This window comes from Bubalus kerabau, chromosome 1 (assembly GCF_029407905.1).
Source record: "Bubalus kerabau isolate K-KA32 ecotype Philippines breed swamp buffalo chromosome 1, PCC_UOA_SB_1v2, whole genome shotgun sequence".
Taxonomy (NCBI): domain Eukaryota; kingdom Metazoa; phylum Chordata; class Mammalia; order Artiodactyla; family Bovidae; genus Bubalus; species Bubalus kerabau.
In genome coordinates, this window is record NC_073624.1 from 18,157,389 (window position 1) to 18,173,870 (window position 16,482).

General features: G+C 39.9%; 1 pseudogene; it reads right to left on the reverse strand.

Moving 5' to 3' along the window:
* LOC129644254 (antigen WC1.1-like) overlaps positions 1–16,482 on the reverse strand; it is a 41,945-nt pseudogene that overhangs the window by 17,757 nt on the left and 7,706 nt on the right.

Genomic DNA, 16,482 nt, shown 5'->3' on the forward strand with positions numbered 1-16,482 from the left:
CAAGGATTTTTAGTTCCTCCTCATGGGCTATAGCTAACATTCTGAGCCATATCCTTTGAGTTGTTTTGCAGATGCTGAAATCCCAACCAGGAGGTAGAAGTAAATTACATGATGACCAGACTAGTGGGGTGCCATTTTCTTCTCCAGGGGATCTTCCCACCCCAGGGATCAAACCTGAGTCTCTTGCATAGCAAGCAGATTCTTTACCATCTGAGTCAACAGGGAAGCCCATAATCTTCTTCATCTTGCACAATTCCAAGAATTGGCCTCAAGGAAATGGGAACAGATCAACACTAGAACTGATGATTAACTGTATTTCAAATAATAAAGGTGACACTGATCAGACCTATTTCAAGATGACTGTCGGGGCTAGCTGTGCTATTCTGCAGGTAGCCTGTCCCCTACCTCCACCTGTGCACTCCTGAAATTCCCATTTAAAAACTCTTGTCCCTGATCAGCAAGGGAGAGCTGGTTCTTTGGTACATTAGTCATCTGTCTCCCCAGAACTGCTGGTTTACTCAACAAAGCTATCTTTAATTTTACCCCACGCTTGTCTCTCAGTATTGGATTCTTGAGTAATGAGCAGTTGAAACCTGAGTTCAATAATTTCACTACATAATATCTTCCTTTTGAAGCCTGTTTTCGCTTATTCTCTGCTCTGGGGAAATTTCACTCCAGGAGCATCCTAAGTATAGTAGCCTTTCCCTGTCTTACCTGAGCAGATCACAGAGGCCATGTTGCCATGGGAACAGTCAGGAACACCCAGAATAGTCACAGGGCATTTCCACAGGAAGGACTCAGTCCCTGAGCAGTGAAATCGGGCTTTCCAGAGTTGATCACTTCCTTCTGTTCCATTTGGGGTGGAGATGGTGACTCCACAGCTGAGTTGATGACAGACAACATTGGCATTGGCCAGACTCCAGTGGGAGGCACAGAGTGCTCTCCATTGTCCAGAAATATACATCTCCACCTGCCCCATACACTGAGAGGTGTCATTTTTCATAAGCCGGACTTCTGTGTACACTGATAGAAAAAGACAGGATTTCAGCACAATCTGATTTCTTTTTTAGCTTGAACTGAGCGTACACGGAGGTTAAGTCCTGATGTGCATCTCACCTGAACAGACAACCTGAGCAGCTCCACTGTAGTGACACGTGCCCCCTGGACAGGGCACTCTGGGGCAGGACCAGAGCTCAGGCTCCTCCCCCTCACACCTGAACTCTTCAGCCCAGACCTGGCCATCGGACTCTCTGAATGGCACATGTCCCAGGGCAGACACAGCCTTGCCACATCCCAGCTCTGCACAGATGACCTGGGCAGTGGGGAGTGTGAAGTTTCCATCAGACACTGGGGTCCAGGCTTCTCCAGAATGCACTTCTACTCGCCCTGAGCAGGGTCCATCCCCTCCAGCCAGACGCACAAATCCTAAGAGAAACAAAGAACAATAAACACAGTGAGTGTTCATGAACCTGGCTTGACAATTGGAAACAACATTCACAGGCATGAGATGGTGTGAAAGCTTTTCTTTCCAACAGTGGAATAAGAGGGGACAAGAAGAGAGAATTTGACTGTCATTGTCAAACTGCATTTTCATGAGCAAGTTTCTGAAGAGATATCCAGAAGGATTGAAGGATCAGTTCAGAATGGCTGAATCCCGAGAATATATATCGGTTAGGATTGTTAATTCCTATCTGGGGCATGGAAACTACAGTGCCCAAAGAAACCGCACAGTGGTAGATATTCAAACGTGGGTGCAGAGCTGAAGTGAGAGTGAAAAAGGTCCATGGGGTTCAAGAGCTTAGAGGCCTAAAAGCCAGAGAAGTTTAGAAGTTTAGAGGACCATCCTGAGATTTCTGGGGCTAAACTTCTGGCCAGTTTTCTCTCAGAGCCAATATTCAAGTCACTGAGGACAGGGAATATCACACGGGCTGGATCTGAGTGCAGGTATTATAATCTAATTGTGAAAGAAGTTGTCCACAGGTAAGTTTAGAAATGACAAAAGCTCAGAGAGTCATAGGAGAGGGAGGGAATGGTCCTAGCCATATTTCTTAAAAACCTAGGATTTATCAAGACACCTAGGAGAAAGTGAGGTCTCAGTGGGATTATGCAAGACATTTGAGTTAGTTGATTACTTCATACTAGACATGAGATTCTCAGCAAATGTGAAAGAGTAATGATAATTTAATGTATTCTAACCTTATCTATATGCTAATTGCATATGCCTTTCCTATTTGGATTTCTGAGATAAGAAGCCAGCAACCTATAAAAAAGGAAAATGAAAGGAAGAGAGCAGACAGCAAACAACCCAATATACTTTCAGTTCAGCCACTCAGTCGTGTCCGACTCTTTGCGACCCCATGAATCGCAGCATGTCAGTCCTCCCTGTCCATCACCAACTCCCAGATTTCACCCAAACTCGTGTACATCGAGTCGGTGATGCCATCCAGCCATCTCATCCTCTGTTGTGCCCCTCTCCTCCTGCCCCCAATCCCGCCCAGCATCAGGATCTTTTCCAGTGAGTCATCAGGGTCTTTTTGCATGAGGTGGCCTAAGTATTGGAGTTTCAGCCTCAGCATCAGTCCTTCCAATGAACATCCAAGACTGGTCTGCTTTATAATGGTCTGGTTGGATCTCCTTGCAGTCCAAGGGACTCACAAGAGTCTTCTCCAGCACCACAGTTCAAAAGCATCAATTTTTCAGCGCTCAGCTTTCTTCACAGTCCAACTCTCACATCCATACACGACCACTGGAAAAACCATAGGCTTGACTAGATGGACTTTTGTTGGCAAAGTAATATCTCTGCTTTTTAATATGCTTTCTAGGTTGGTTACTAGGTTGCTGTCTAGGAAGATTACTTTCCTTCCAAGGAGTTAGCATCTTTTAATATATACTTTAGAGATTTCTAAATTGCAAAAGCCTCAATAGGAATGAAACATAAAAAGATTTGGGGGAAAAAAGACTTGTTCAACAAGATTTTAACACTTTTTATCCCCTGTGCTCCTCCCATTTACCACATAACCCTGCTACCCTTTCTGATTTCTCCCAATGCAGAAAAGAAAAAACAAGCTTAAGAGCTACAAATAGACGGCAAGGAGACTCCAAAAGGAAAGAACTTCTGTAGGGAGTGAGGTGGAGTGAGTGGCAGGTTAAATGGGGAGTGGATGGAGTATGAGAGAGAGAGACCAAAAAAAGACTGATGATAATGATTTCATCCTTCAGAGACCATATTTTGGATAGAGAAAAGGTAATCCAATAAGAAAAAAACCAGCACATCATAAAGAACAACTTTTTAAATAATTTTCCTGGTTTCTGAGTGTGTTCATAATTATTTATGTACATGGTGGAATTCGTTCTGGTGAAGGACTCTGATTGCATAAGTTTGTGAACTTGAAGTCTCAAAAAGAATGATGTAACAGAATAAAAATCTACTCTAGAGAGCAGGTGGAGAAGGCAATGGCAATCCACTCTGGTGTGCTTGCCTGGACAATCCCAGGGACAGCAGAGCCTGGTAGGCTGCCGTCTATGGGGTCGCACAGAGTCAGAGATGACTGACGTGACTTAGCAGCAGCAGCAGCAGCAGCATAGAGAGCAGGAGAGAACAGAAAAGGCACTGCAGAAATTAAAGAATTGAAGGGTTAGCTTGACCACTCATACAAGAATGAATGATGAGAGAGAGGATGATCTGCTTGCCTTTTATTATTTATCCATTTCCATCTCCCCAGAGAGGCCCAGGTTAAGCCCCCTAATCTATTCTGGCTGGTAGTTTGGTCACAGGCTACACATCCTAGATAAACCATTTTCATTTAACTGGTTGTTGTTGTTGTTGTTGCTCAGCCACTCAGTCGTGTATGACTCTTTGCTACCCCATGGACTGAAGAATGACAGGCTTCCCTGTCCTTCACTATCTCCCTGAGTTTGCTCAAACTCATGTCCATCAAGTCGGTGATACCATCTAATTATCTCATCTTCTGTCGTCCCTTTCTCCACCAGCCTCCAATCTTTCCCAGCATCAGGGTCTTTTCCAGTGAATCCGTTCTTCATATCAGGTGGCCAAAGTATTGGAGCTTCAGCTTCAGCATCAGTCCTTTTAGGGAATATTCAGGGTTGATTTCATTTAGAATTGAGTGGTTTGATCTCCTTGCAGTGCAAGGGACTCTCAAGAGTCTACTCCAACACCACAGTTGAAAAGCATCAGTTTTTCAGTGTTCAGCCTTCTTTATGGTCCAACTCTCACATCCATACATGACTATTGAAAAAAACCATAGCTTTGACTAGATGGACCTTTGTCTCAAAGTAATGTCTCTGTTTTTTAATATACTGTCTAGGTTTGTCAGCTTTTCTTCCAAAGAGCAAGCATCTTTTAATTTCATGATTGCAGTCACTGTCCACAGTGATTTTGGAGCCCAAGAAAAAAAAGTCTGTCACGGTTTCCATTTTTCCCCCATCTGTTTGCCATGAAATGATGGGACAGGATGCCATGATCTTAGTTTTCTGAATGCTGAGTTTCAAGTCAGCTTTTTCACTCTCCTCTTTCACTTTCATCAAGAGGCACTTTAGTTCCTCTTCACTTTCTGCCATTTAGGGTGATGTAATCTGCATATCTGAGGTTGTTGATATTATATTAATTCCATGAGATTAAAGATTTAGAATAACAAAGAGAGAAGTATTTCTTGTATTCTGTTTTATATACCCTGATAAAAGTTACATATTCAAATATGTGCTGGATAATCAATAAAGTCTTCGGACATATTAAGATAGAGACTTCTGAGATATCTTATTTCTTTTTTATTTTCTACTTGATTTTAAAATTTACATAGAAGAATAAGTGTGTGAAAATTCTAAGAAAATTATTAAATAGAAGGCTGAATAGGAAAAGGAGTACATCAAGGCTGTATAATGTCCCCCTGCTTATTTAACTTATATGCAGAGTACATCATGAGAAATTCTGGGCTGGAAGAAGCACAAGCTGGACTCAAGATTGCTGGGAGAAATATCAGTAACCTCAGATATGCAGATGACACCACCCTTATGGCAGAAAGTGAAGAGGAACTAAAAAGCCTCTTGATGAAAGTGGAAGAGGAGAGTGAAAAAGTTGGCTTAAAGCTCAACATTAAGAAAACGAAGATCATGGCATCTGGTCCCATCACTTCATGGGAAATAGATGGGGAAACAGTGGAAAAAGTGGCTGACTTTATTTTGGAGGCTCCAAAATCACTGCAGATGGTGACTGCAGCCATGAAATTAAAAGACACTTACTCCTTGGAAGGAAAGTTATGACCAACCTAGATAGTATATTCAAAAGCGGAGCCATTACTTTGCCGGCAAAGGTCCATCTAGTCAAGGCTATGGTTTTTCCAGTAGTCGTGTATGGATGTGAAAGAAGGACTATGAAGAAAGCTGAGCGCTGAAAAAATTGATGCTTCTGAGCTGTGGTGTTGGAGAAGACTCTTGAGAGTCCCTTGGACTGCAAGGAGATCCAACCAGTCCATTCTGAAGGAGATCAGCCCTGGGATTTCTTTGGAAGGAATGATGGTAAAGCTGAAACTCCAGTACTTTGGCCACCTCATGCGAAGAGTTGACTCATTGGAAAAGACTCTGATGCTGGGAGGGATTGGGGGCAAGAGGAGAAGGGGACGACAGAGGATGAGATGGCTAGATGGCATCACCAACTCAATGGACGCGAGTTTGAGTGAATTCCGGGAGTTGGTGATGGACAGGGAGGCCTGGCATGCTGCGATTCATGGGGTCGCAAAGAGTTGGACACAACTGAGTGACTGAAATGAACTGAACTGAACTGAACTGAAATGTATTCAACATTTGTTGACACAACATAACTAAATATGCTAAAATTCTAGAGTGGAGATTATTTCAATGTTAGCCAAGGATCTACAGCTTCTTTTTCACTGGGAGTTTGCTGATTCATTGCATAATTTAATGATTCAGAATCTGGGCTTGGGCAAGCAGAGGACTATTGGGACAGGAAGCCAGCATAATTTGGGGGTTACCTGGTGCTGGAGTGACAAAATTAGAGTCTTGAGAGCCTTTCTCACACAGCATGTTTTCTCCTCAAATATCTGCCCATTATATAAGCTGTGAAGGATAGGAGGCTAAAGAACTATATAAAAAGACTTGGAAAGCAGAGTCTTTCTCATTCTCTTGGGTACTGAGCTACCATAGAATCTAGGCTCTGAACTGAACTCTCTGAAAGCCCCTGTCATAGGGACAGAAAAATCAGAGGTGGACTCAGTGCTACCAAAACTGCAACCTACACTTATTACAGCTCAGTTTTAGGTTATATTTAGATGTTTGAGTGATATACACCCCTTCCCCCTATCTGCCTAGCAAATCAAAGGGTAAATCCTTTCAGGCATTAGAAAATGTATCAGGAGTATCTTACATTTTCATATATAATTTATAGCAGTCAATAAAACATGACATGACATTTGACAAGTTAGGATAACATGACAAATGACCAAGGTGAAAAAAAGAGATAAGAGAATGCAGAGACACACATGATAGAAATGCATAAGGATTTTAACTATGATCAGTGTATTTAGGGGAAAGGAGAGAAGGGGAGAATATACAGATAAAAAGATGAAAAAATTAACAAATAATCATAAACAAATAAAAATAGCAATGGAACCATTGCCAACCTAAAATAAAATATCTAGGTTTAAAAAGTGAATGAATACATCAAACAAATTTTAGATAGAACTTAGAATATAGTGATTTAGAGGAGTCCTAAAGATGAGAGATGAGAAGGAAAATAAAGAGTAGGAGAGGGAGAACAGATACAGAGACCGAGAGGCAGAACTACTTGAAGATGTAATAATAGAGAATTTTTTAATTATAAACTAAAGAGTATGAAAAGCCCCACTCCTAGTAAAGCTGCTGAAAATCAAAAGGGAAAAGGAAAATCTGAAATAATAACAGATTGATTTAATACTAAAGGAAGGGAAAAAAAGGGAGAGAAAAAGGAACATAAAGCATGTGGATCAATTAAAAGCAAATGGCAGATACCAACACATCAATATCAGTAATTGCATTTACAGTGAATGGGTTAAGATAAAACAAAACTGATGCAAATGTTACTTGCAAAATGATCACCTTATATTATGAAAACAAAGAAAGGTTGAAAGTAAAATGATGGAAAAAATGTACTAACTATAAGAAAACTCGAGTAGCTTTATCGATGTCCCAGAAAGGAGACTTTAAGAAAAGATACACTAATTGACAGTAGTGCTGAGAGGGCATCAGAGGGCAGACAGACTGAAACCACAATCACAGAAACTAGCCAACCTGATCACATGGACCACAGCCTTGTCTAACTCAATGAAACTAAGCCATGCCATGTAGGGCCAACCAAGATGGACGGTTATGGTGGAGAGTTCTGACAAAATGTGGTCCACTGGAGAAGGGAATGGCAAACCACTCTAGTATTCTTGCCTTGAAAAACCCCATGAACAGTATGAAAAGGCAAAAAGATAGGACACTGAAAGATGAACTCCCCAGGTCAGTAGGTGCCCAATATGTTACTGGAAATCAGTGGAGAAATAACTCCAGAAAGAATGAAGGTAGGGAGCCAAGGCAAAAACAATACCCAGTTGTGGATGTGACTGGTGATAGAAGCAAGGTCCAGCAGTGTAAAGAGCAATATTGCATAGGAACCTGGAATGTTAGGTCCATGAATGAAGGGAAATTGGAAGTGGTCAAACAAGAGATGGCAAGAGTGAACGTCAACATTCTAGGAATCAGTGAACTAAAATGGACTGGAATAGCTGAATTTAACTCATATGACCATTATATCTACTACTGTGGGCAGGAATTACTTAAAAGAAATGGAGTAACCATCATAGTCAACAAAAGAGTCTGAAATGCAGTTGCTGCTAAGTCGCTTCAGTCGTTTCCAACTCTGTGCGACCCCATAGACGGTAGCCCACCAGGCTTCCCCGTCCCTGGGATTCTCCAGACAAGAACACTGGAGTGGGTCGCCATTTCCTTCTCCAATGCATGAAAGTGAGAAGTGAAAGTGAAGTCGTTCAGTCGTGTCCGACTCTTAGCGACCCCATGGACTGTAGCCCTTCAGGCTCCTCCATCCATGGGATATCCATGGGATTTTCCAGGCAAGAGTACTGGAGTGGGGTACCATTGCCTTCTCCGCTGAAATGCAGTACCTGGATGCAATCTCAAAAACAATAGAATGATCTCTCTGTTTGTTTCCAAGGCAAACCATTCAACATCACGGTAATCCAAGTCTATGCCCCAACCAGTAATGCTGAAGAAGCTGAAGTTGAATGGTTCTATGAAGACCTACATGACTTTTTAGAACTAACACCCAAAAAAGATATCTTTTTCATTATAGAGGACTGGAATGCAAAAGTATGAAGCCAAGAAACACCTGGAGTAACAGGCAAATTTGACCTTGGAGTACAGAATGAAGCAGGGCAAAGGCTAATAGAGTTTTGATCATAGCAAACACCCTCTTCCAACAACACAAGAGAAGACTCTACACATGGACATCACCAGATGGCTGACACCAAAATCAGATAGATTATATTCTTAGCAGCCAAAGATGGAAAAGCTCTATAAAGGCAGAAAAACAAGACCAGGAGTTGACTGAGGCTCAGATCATGAACTCTTTATTGCCAAATTCAGACTTAAATTGAAGAAAGTGGGGAAAAACACTAGACCATTCAGGTATGACCTAAATCAAATCCCTCATGACTATACAGTGGAAGTGAGAAATAGATTTAAGGGACTACATCTGATAGACAGAGTGCCTGATGAACTACGGACAGAGGTTCCTGATACTGTACAGGAGACAGGAATCAAGACTATCCCCAAGAAAAAGAAATACAAAAAAGCAAAATGGCTGCCTGAGGAGGCCTTAAAAATAGCTGTAAAAAGAAGGGAAGCAAAAAGCAAAGGAGAAAAGGAAAGATATACCCATGTGAATGCAGAGTTCCAAAGAATAGCAAGGAGAGATAAGAAATCCTTCCTTGGCAATCAGTGCAAAGAAATAGAGGAAAACAACAGAATGGGCAATACTAGAGATCTCTTCAAGAAAATTAGAGATACCAAGGGAATATTTCAGGCAAAGATGGGGTCAATAAAAGACAGAAATGGTATGGACCTAACAGAAGCAGAAGATATTAAGAAGAGGTGCAAGAATACACAGAAGAACTGTACAAAAAAGATCTTCATGACCCAGATAATCACGATGGTGTGATCACTTACCTCGAGCCAAACATCCTGGAATGTGAAGTCAAGTGGGCCTTAGGAAGCATCACTACTAACAAAGCTAGTGGAGGTGATGGCATTCTAGTTGACCTATTTCAAATCCTGATGATGCTGTGAAAGTGCTGCACTCAATATGCCAGCAAATTTGGAAAACTCAGCAGTGGCCACAGGACTGGAAAATGGCAGTTTTCATTCCAATCCCAAAGAAAGGCAATGCCAAAGAATGCTCAAACTACTGCACAATTGCACTCATCTCACATGCTAGTAAAGTAATGCTCAAAATTCTCCAAGCCAGGCTTCAGCAATACATGAACCATGAACTTCCAGATGTTCAGGCTGGTTTTAGAAAAGGCAGAGGAACCAGAGATCAAATTGCCAACATCTGTTGGATCATTGAAAAAGCAAGAGAGTTCCAGGAAAACATCTACTTCTGCTTTATTGACTATGCCAAAGCCTTTGACTGTGTGGATCACAATAAACTGTGGAAAATTCTTCAAGAGATGGGAATACCAGACCACCTAACCTGCCTCTTGAGAAACCTGTATGCAGGTCAGGAAGCAACAGTTAGAACTGGACATGGAACAACAGACTGGTTCCAAATAGGAAAAGGAGTACCTCAAGGCTGTATATTGTCATTCTGCTTATTTAACGTATATACAGAGTACCTCATGAGAAATGCTGGGGTGGATGAAGCACAAGCTGGAATCAAGATTTCTGGGAGACATATCAATAACCTCAGATATGCAGACGACACCACGCTTATGGTAGAAAGTGAAGAAGAACTAAAGAGGCTCTTGATGAAAGTGAAAGAGGAGAGCGAAAAAGTTGGCTTAGAGCTCAACATTCAGGAAACTAAGATCATGGCATCCGGTCCCATCACTTCATGGCATATAGATATGGAAACAGTGGCTGACTTTATTTTGTGGGCTCCAAAATCACGGCAGATGGTGACTGCAGCCATGAAATTAAAAGACGCTTGCTCCTTGGAAGAAAAGTTATAACCAACCTAGACAGCATATTAAAAAGCAGAGACATTACTTTGCCAACAAAGGTCCATCTAGTCAGAAGCTATGGTTTTTCTAGTAGTCATGTGTGGATGTGAGAGTTGGACTGTAAAGAAAGCTGAACAATGGAGAATTGGTGCTTTTGAACTGTGGTGTTGGAGAAGACTCTTGAGAGTCCCTTGGACTGCAAGGAGATCCATCCAGTCCATCCTAAAGGAAATCAGTCCTGAGTGTTCACTGGAAGGACTGATGTTGAAGCTGAAACTCCAATATTTTGGCCACCTGATGTGAAGAGCTGATTCATTTCAAAAGACCCCGATGCTGAGAAAGATTGGGGGCAGAAGGAGAAGGGGATGTCAGAGGATGAGATTGCTGGATGGCATCACTGACTCAATGGACATGAGTTTGGGTAAACTCTGGGAGTTAGTAATGGACAGGGTGGCCTGGCATGCTGCAGTCCATGGGGTCACAAAGAGTCGGACACAACTGAGCAACTGAACTGAACTGAACTGAACACTAATTGAATTAAAGAGGGAATTTTCAAGATTATAATGAGATGCACCCTTAATAAAGATATAGACATCAAAATTCAAGAAAGGTAACAGGACATAGCTTTGAAATATACTTGACAGAATGAAAAGAATAAATAGGCAAAATCACAATCAAAATGGGGGACTTTTACTGTATCTTTTTCAATAGCATACAAACCAGACATACAAAAAACAAAGAATACAGTAGATGTACAAGAAAATAATCAGCACATTTAACTAAGTAACACATAGAGCAATGCACCCAACAATGCAAGAGTTCACATTATTGCAAATGCACTAGGAACATTTATCAAAAATGACCACATAATAGGACAAAATGTTTCACTCTTTGAATTCAAACAGAGTATTTACTCTGGCCACAGTGGAATAAAATTAAGAATTAAAAAGAAAATATTGTTAGCCATCCCTATTTTGGGAAATTCAGCAACACCCTTCCAAAAAACACCTGAGTCTGAAAATAAATTTAAAATTTACCAAATATTGTGAAATAATGATAATAAAAATACAATAATAATGATAATAAACACAAAATAATGATATTATCATAAATTCTTCTAATGAAACTCAAGTAGTGCCTAAGGGAAATTTATACCCTAGATTTAGAGAAGAGGAAAGACCAAAAGTGAAAAAAATGTAAGCTTCAATTAAGAAACTAGGAGATGAGAAATCCTAAAGAATATAGAATGTTGGGGTTAATTAAAAAAGGAACAATATTGTTACCATCTTTCTAAATTCCATACATATGTGTTAGTATACTGTATTGGTGTTTTTCTTTCTGGCTTACTTCACTCTGTAAAATAGGCTCCAGTTTCATCCACCTCATTAGAACTGATTCAAATGTATTCTTTTTAATGGCTGAGTAATACTCCATTGTGTATACGTACCACAGCTTTCTTATCCATTCATCTGCTGATGGACATCTAGGATGGTAACAATAACCCTGTGTACGAGACAGCAAAAGAGACACTGATGTATAGAACAGTCTTATGGACTCTGTGAGAGAGGGAGAGGGTGGGAAGATTTGGGAGAATGGCATTGAAACATGTAAAATATCATGTATGAAACGAGTTGCCAGTCCAGGTTCGATGCACGATACTGGATGCTTGGGGCTGGTGCACTGGGACGACCCAGAGGGATGGAATGGGGAGGGAGGAGGGAGGAGGGTTCAGGATGGGGAACACATATATACCTGTGGCAGATTCATTTTGATATGCGGCAAAACTAATACAATTATGTAAAGTTTAAAAATAAAATAAAATTTAAAAAAATAAAAAAGGAACAATAATGAATGGAAAAGAAGGTAAGCATAAGATAGAAAACATAGGAAAAAACACTTTAAACATGGCTCATTGAAAACTGATGAACACTGATCAATACCAATGAAGAGCAGAGAGTAAAGGAAGTTAACAATACCAAGAATGAAAAGGGACATCACTATAAATCATACAGATCTTTTTGGTCATAGTTTTTGTGTTGTTGTTTGTTTGTTTTTGGCTGTGCTGTGGCTTGTGGGATCTTAGTTCCCAGGTCAGGGATTGAACCTGGACCCATGACAGTGAAAGTCCAGAGATTTAACCCCCGGATTGCATAGCTTTATTAATAAAATTTATACATTTAATGTGGATAAGTACACGGAAAGTGTCAATTTCTCCACAGCCTTGCAAACACTTAGGTGTCTTAAAAAAAAAAAAAAGTCATTCTGACATGTGTGAGATGATATCTCTTTCTGGTTTGATTTACACTTCCCTGATGATTGACAATGTCAAGCATTTTTCATATACCCGCTGGCCATTTGTATGTCTTCTTTAGAGAAATGTCTATTCAAGCCCATGGCCAATTTTTTGGGTGTGTTCTGATTATCTACTCCTGAAGTTCTTCCTGATAAAGGACTGCTTAGTGATGCCCAACATCCAACCAAAAAATTATTAGAATTTCCAAAAGAGAGAAATGTAACCTATAACACATTTTTTAAAAACAATCATTTAAAGTAGGTTCAGAAATTACAGAAATGATTGAATTGACTGAAGAGCTCCTTAAACCCCTAATATCAATATGCTTAATGAACAATAAAAATAAACAGGGAGGAAAACTAGGAAAAATAAACAAATGAGACTTCTGAAACTGAAAAATATAGTATTGGAATGAACAGTCATCTGGATTAATTACACAAGAGACTAGACATTGCAGAATAAAAGAACTGGGAAGTAAGACACAGCAGTAGAAGCTAGTTAAATGGAACCAAAGAGTAAAAAGGCAGAAAAATAAGAATGGAAACTCAATGACACGTGGGATAACATCAAAATGTATAAAATATGTGTATTTGGAGATTCAGAATAAGGGATGTGCAGAAAAATATTAAGATAAGATAAATGACATTTTCGCAAAGTTATTGAAAACTGTAAACCCACTAATCCAAAAAGCTAAACAAATCCCAAACAAGATAATGAAACCATTCTCAGAAAACTTGACAATGTTATTACTGAAATTTATTGGTAAACAAACCAACAAAAATATGTTAAGAGTAGCCAGGGAAGTTTGACATATTATATACAGGGAACAAAAGGAAAAGTATTATTTACTGACATTTTGTTGAAGGCAATAAAAGTCAGATGACAATGTAAGAACATATTTAAAGTATTGGGATTGGGCATTTGTTACACTAAAATTGAATCAGCTATGAAAATACTTTTCAAAACTGAATGAAAATTAAAAAGATTTCAGGTAAATGAGAGATGCTAGAATTGGAGGCCACCAGACACACACTACACAAAACTGCCTCAGAAAGTTATTCAAGCTAAAGGGAGATGACAGCAGATGAAAACATGGATCCTCTCAAAGCTATAGAGACCGTGCTAAATGTTGATCCTCTATTAGAAGATTTAAGCAAAAATATGGGCAACAAACTATAAGATTCATAATAAATTTATAAATAGAATATATGACAATGATAGCACCAATGACAGGGACAGGAAAGTGGAAGAAAAGTATAGTGACTGACATTGCGTGTTGTGACATAATATCATTGCAAGGTAAAGTGTAATTGAAGATTAAGAATTCAACATTGGGCTTTCCCGGTGGTTCAGTGGTGAAGACTCCACCTGACAATGCAGGAGACGTGGGTTCAATCCGTGGTCTAGGAAAATCCCATGTACCACAGAGCAACTAAGCCTGTTCACCAAAACTAGTGAGCCTGCACTCTAGAGCCCAGGGGCCACGACTACTGAAGCTTGTGCACCATAGAGCCTGTGCACTACAGCAAGAGAGGCCACCGCAGTGAGAAACTCATGCCTGCAACTAGAGAGCAGCCTCTGATCTCCACAACTAGAGAAAAGCCCATGTAGCAATGAAGACCCAGCCAGCAACAAATAAAAATTACTTTAAAAATTAAACATTATAATCACCTAAAAATCTGATACAATTAATAAACCAATACAGTATTTAAATTAAAATGATAAAATATACTCGAAGATTAAAATAAGAACAAAGATATAACATATAGCAGCTACTGCTTCTACTGCCACTAAGTCACTTCAGTTGTGTCCGACTCTGTGCGACTCCATAGATGGCAGCCCACCAGGCTCCCCAGTGCCTGGAATTCTCAAGGCAAGAACACTGGAGTGGGTTACAATTTCCTTCTCCAATGTATAAAAGTGAAAAGTGAAAGTGAATTTGCTCAGTCGTGTCCGACTCTTAGGGACCCCATGGACTGCAGCCTACCAGGCTCCTCCGTCCATGGGACTTTCCAGGCAAGAGTACTGGAGTGGGGTGCCATTGCCTTCTCGGACAAATAGCAGGCAAGTACACTTAAACCCAGTTATATCAATAATAACATTAACTGTAAATAATTTAAGTATTCCAAATAAAAAACAAGATAATCAGACCAGATAAAACAAGACAAAACAAAATACTGTCTACAAACTTATATGTGTTTAAATATAAACACAGAAACATATTAAAGAGGTTAAAATTACATACCATGCAAACACAAATCAGAGAAAACTCTATATAATATCTAAATTAATATCATACAAAGTCAGACTATAAGACAAAGAATTCATTCAGAGAAAAAGAAACATTTTATGATAATAAAATACAAAAGAAATTATATAGTATTGAAACTGGTGGGTTAAAAATAAAGTGATGCTTAGAAGAAAATTTAGAACCTTGATGCTTCCTTGATGATTACATTAGAATAAAAATAGAAACAGAAGGAAATGACCCAAGACTGCACCTCAAGAATCTACAAAAGCAACCACAATCATGACGGAAAAGGAGGAATGAAAACTGAGTATAGAAATCAATTAAGAAGAAAGCAAATACAGGATCAAGAAAATCAATACAGTCCATTAGTGATTCTTTTAAAAGGAACATTAACACTGATAATCTTCAAGCAAACCAATTAAGAAAAAAGAGGGAACACATTAAGAGCACCAGTAACAAAAGGAGGAATATCATTGTAGATCTTCCCAACATATAAAGATATGAGATATGAACTGGTGTTACTAATTTGAAAATTTTTTGTAAAATGGGCCAAGTCCTTAAAAACACATTACTTGTGAAACAGAATTCACCAAAATCTGATACAGAAAAAAGAGAAAAATATGAGTAAACTTGTATTTGTTAAATAAACAGAATCCATATTATAAAAACTTTCCTCTAAGAAAACTGCCAGCTACAAATGCTAGCACTTCCACAGAGCTGAGAAATGACTCCCACAGCAGGATAAAGGAAGAGAGGGAGGGAAGGAATGGGGGCAGGAAGGAAGTGTTAACACAGAGGCTGTGGTGAATGTATGAATTGACCTGCATCTTTCCAACCCTCCCCTCCTGCAATCCTTGCACCTTCATCCCCTCACCATTTTATACTTCAGTACTGTAGTCCCTGGTGGCTCAGAAGATAATCAAGACTCTGCCTGCAATGCGGGAGACCCAGGTTTGATCCCTGGGTGAGGAAGATCCCCTAGAGAACAAAATGGCAACCCACTCCAGTATTCGTGCCTGGAGAATCCTATGGTCCATGGGGTCACAAAGAGTAGGACAGGACTGAAGGAACTTGGAACACTTGCACCACAGTCCTTCACAATTTGTCTGTTCCCTCCCAGATCTTCCACTTAAACTCCATGAAATCTCCTCGTTATTTCAAATAAGCTTCTCTACATTCTCCTCTGGTCTTTGTTTCCACTCTAGATTTCTCCTAAACACGGTACTTCACTTCCAGCAATCCACTACTGAGGCTGAAATTTCTCTTCCATACCTGACTCCTAAGGTTGAACAGAAGAAACTCCAAGAGTTTTGATTAAAATAATGAAAATACATGCTATTCTAATCTAATTTCTGCTACATCACCACCACTTTGACTTATCTTCACATCATTAAAATATGTCTGAAAATACAGAAAGGAAAACAAAAAAAAACAGACCAGGAGGAGAAAACTAGTGACAAAAAGAGAAATAGAAGGAACCTGGAACCGTTCATAAAAATGTGAGAGTCTAAGTTAGAGCAATGGTAGTCAGGGTGTACAAACCACAATCAGGGTTTAAATATTAGTTCAGATCAATTCAGTTCAGTCGCTCAGTCGTGTCCGACCCTTTGCGACCCCATGAATCACAGCATGCCAGGCCTCCCTGTCCATCACCAACTCCCGGAGTTCGCTCAAACTCATATCCATCGAGTCAGTGATGCCATCCA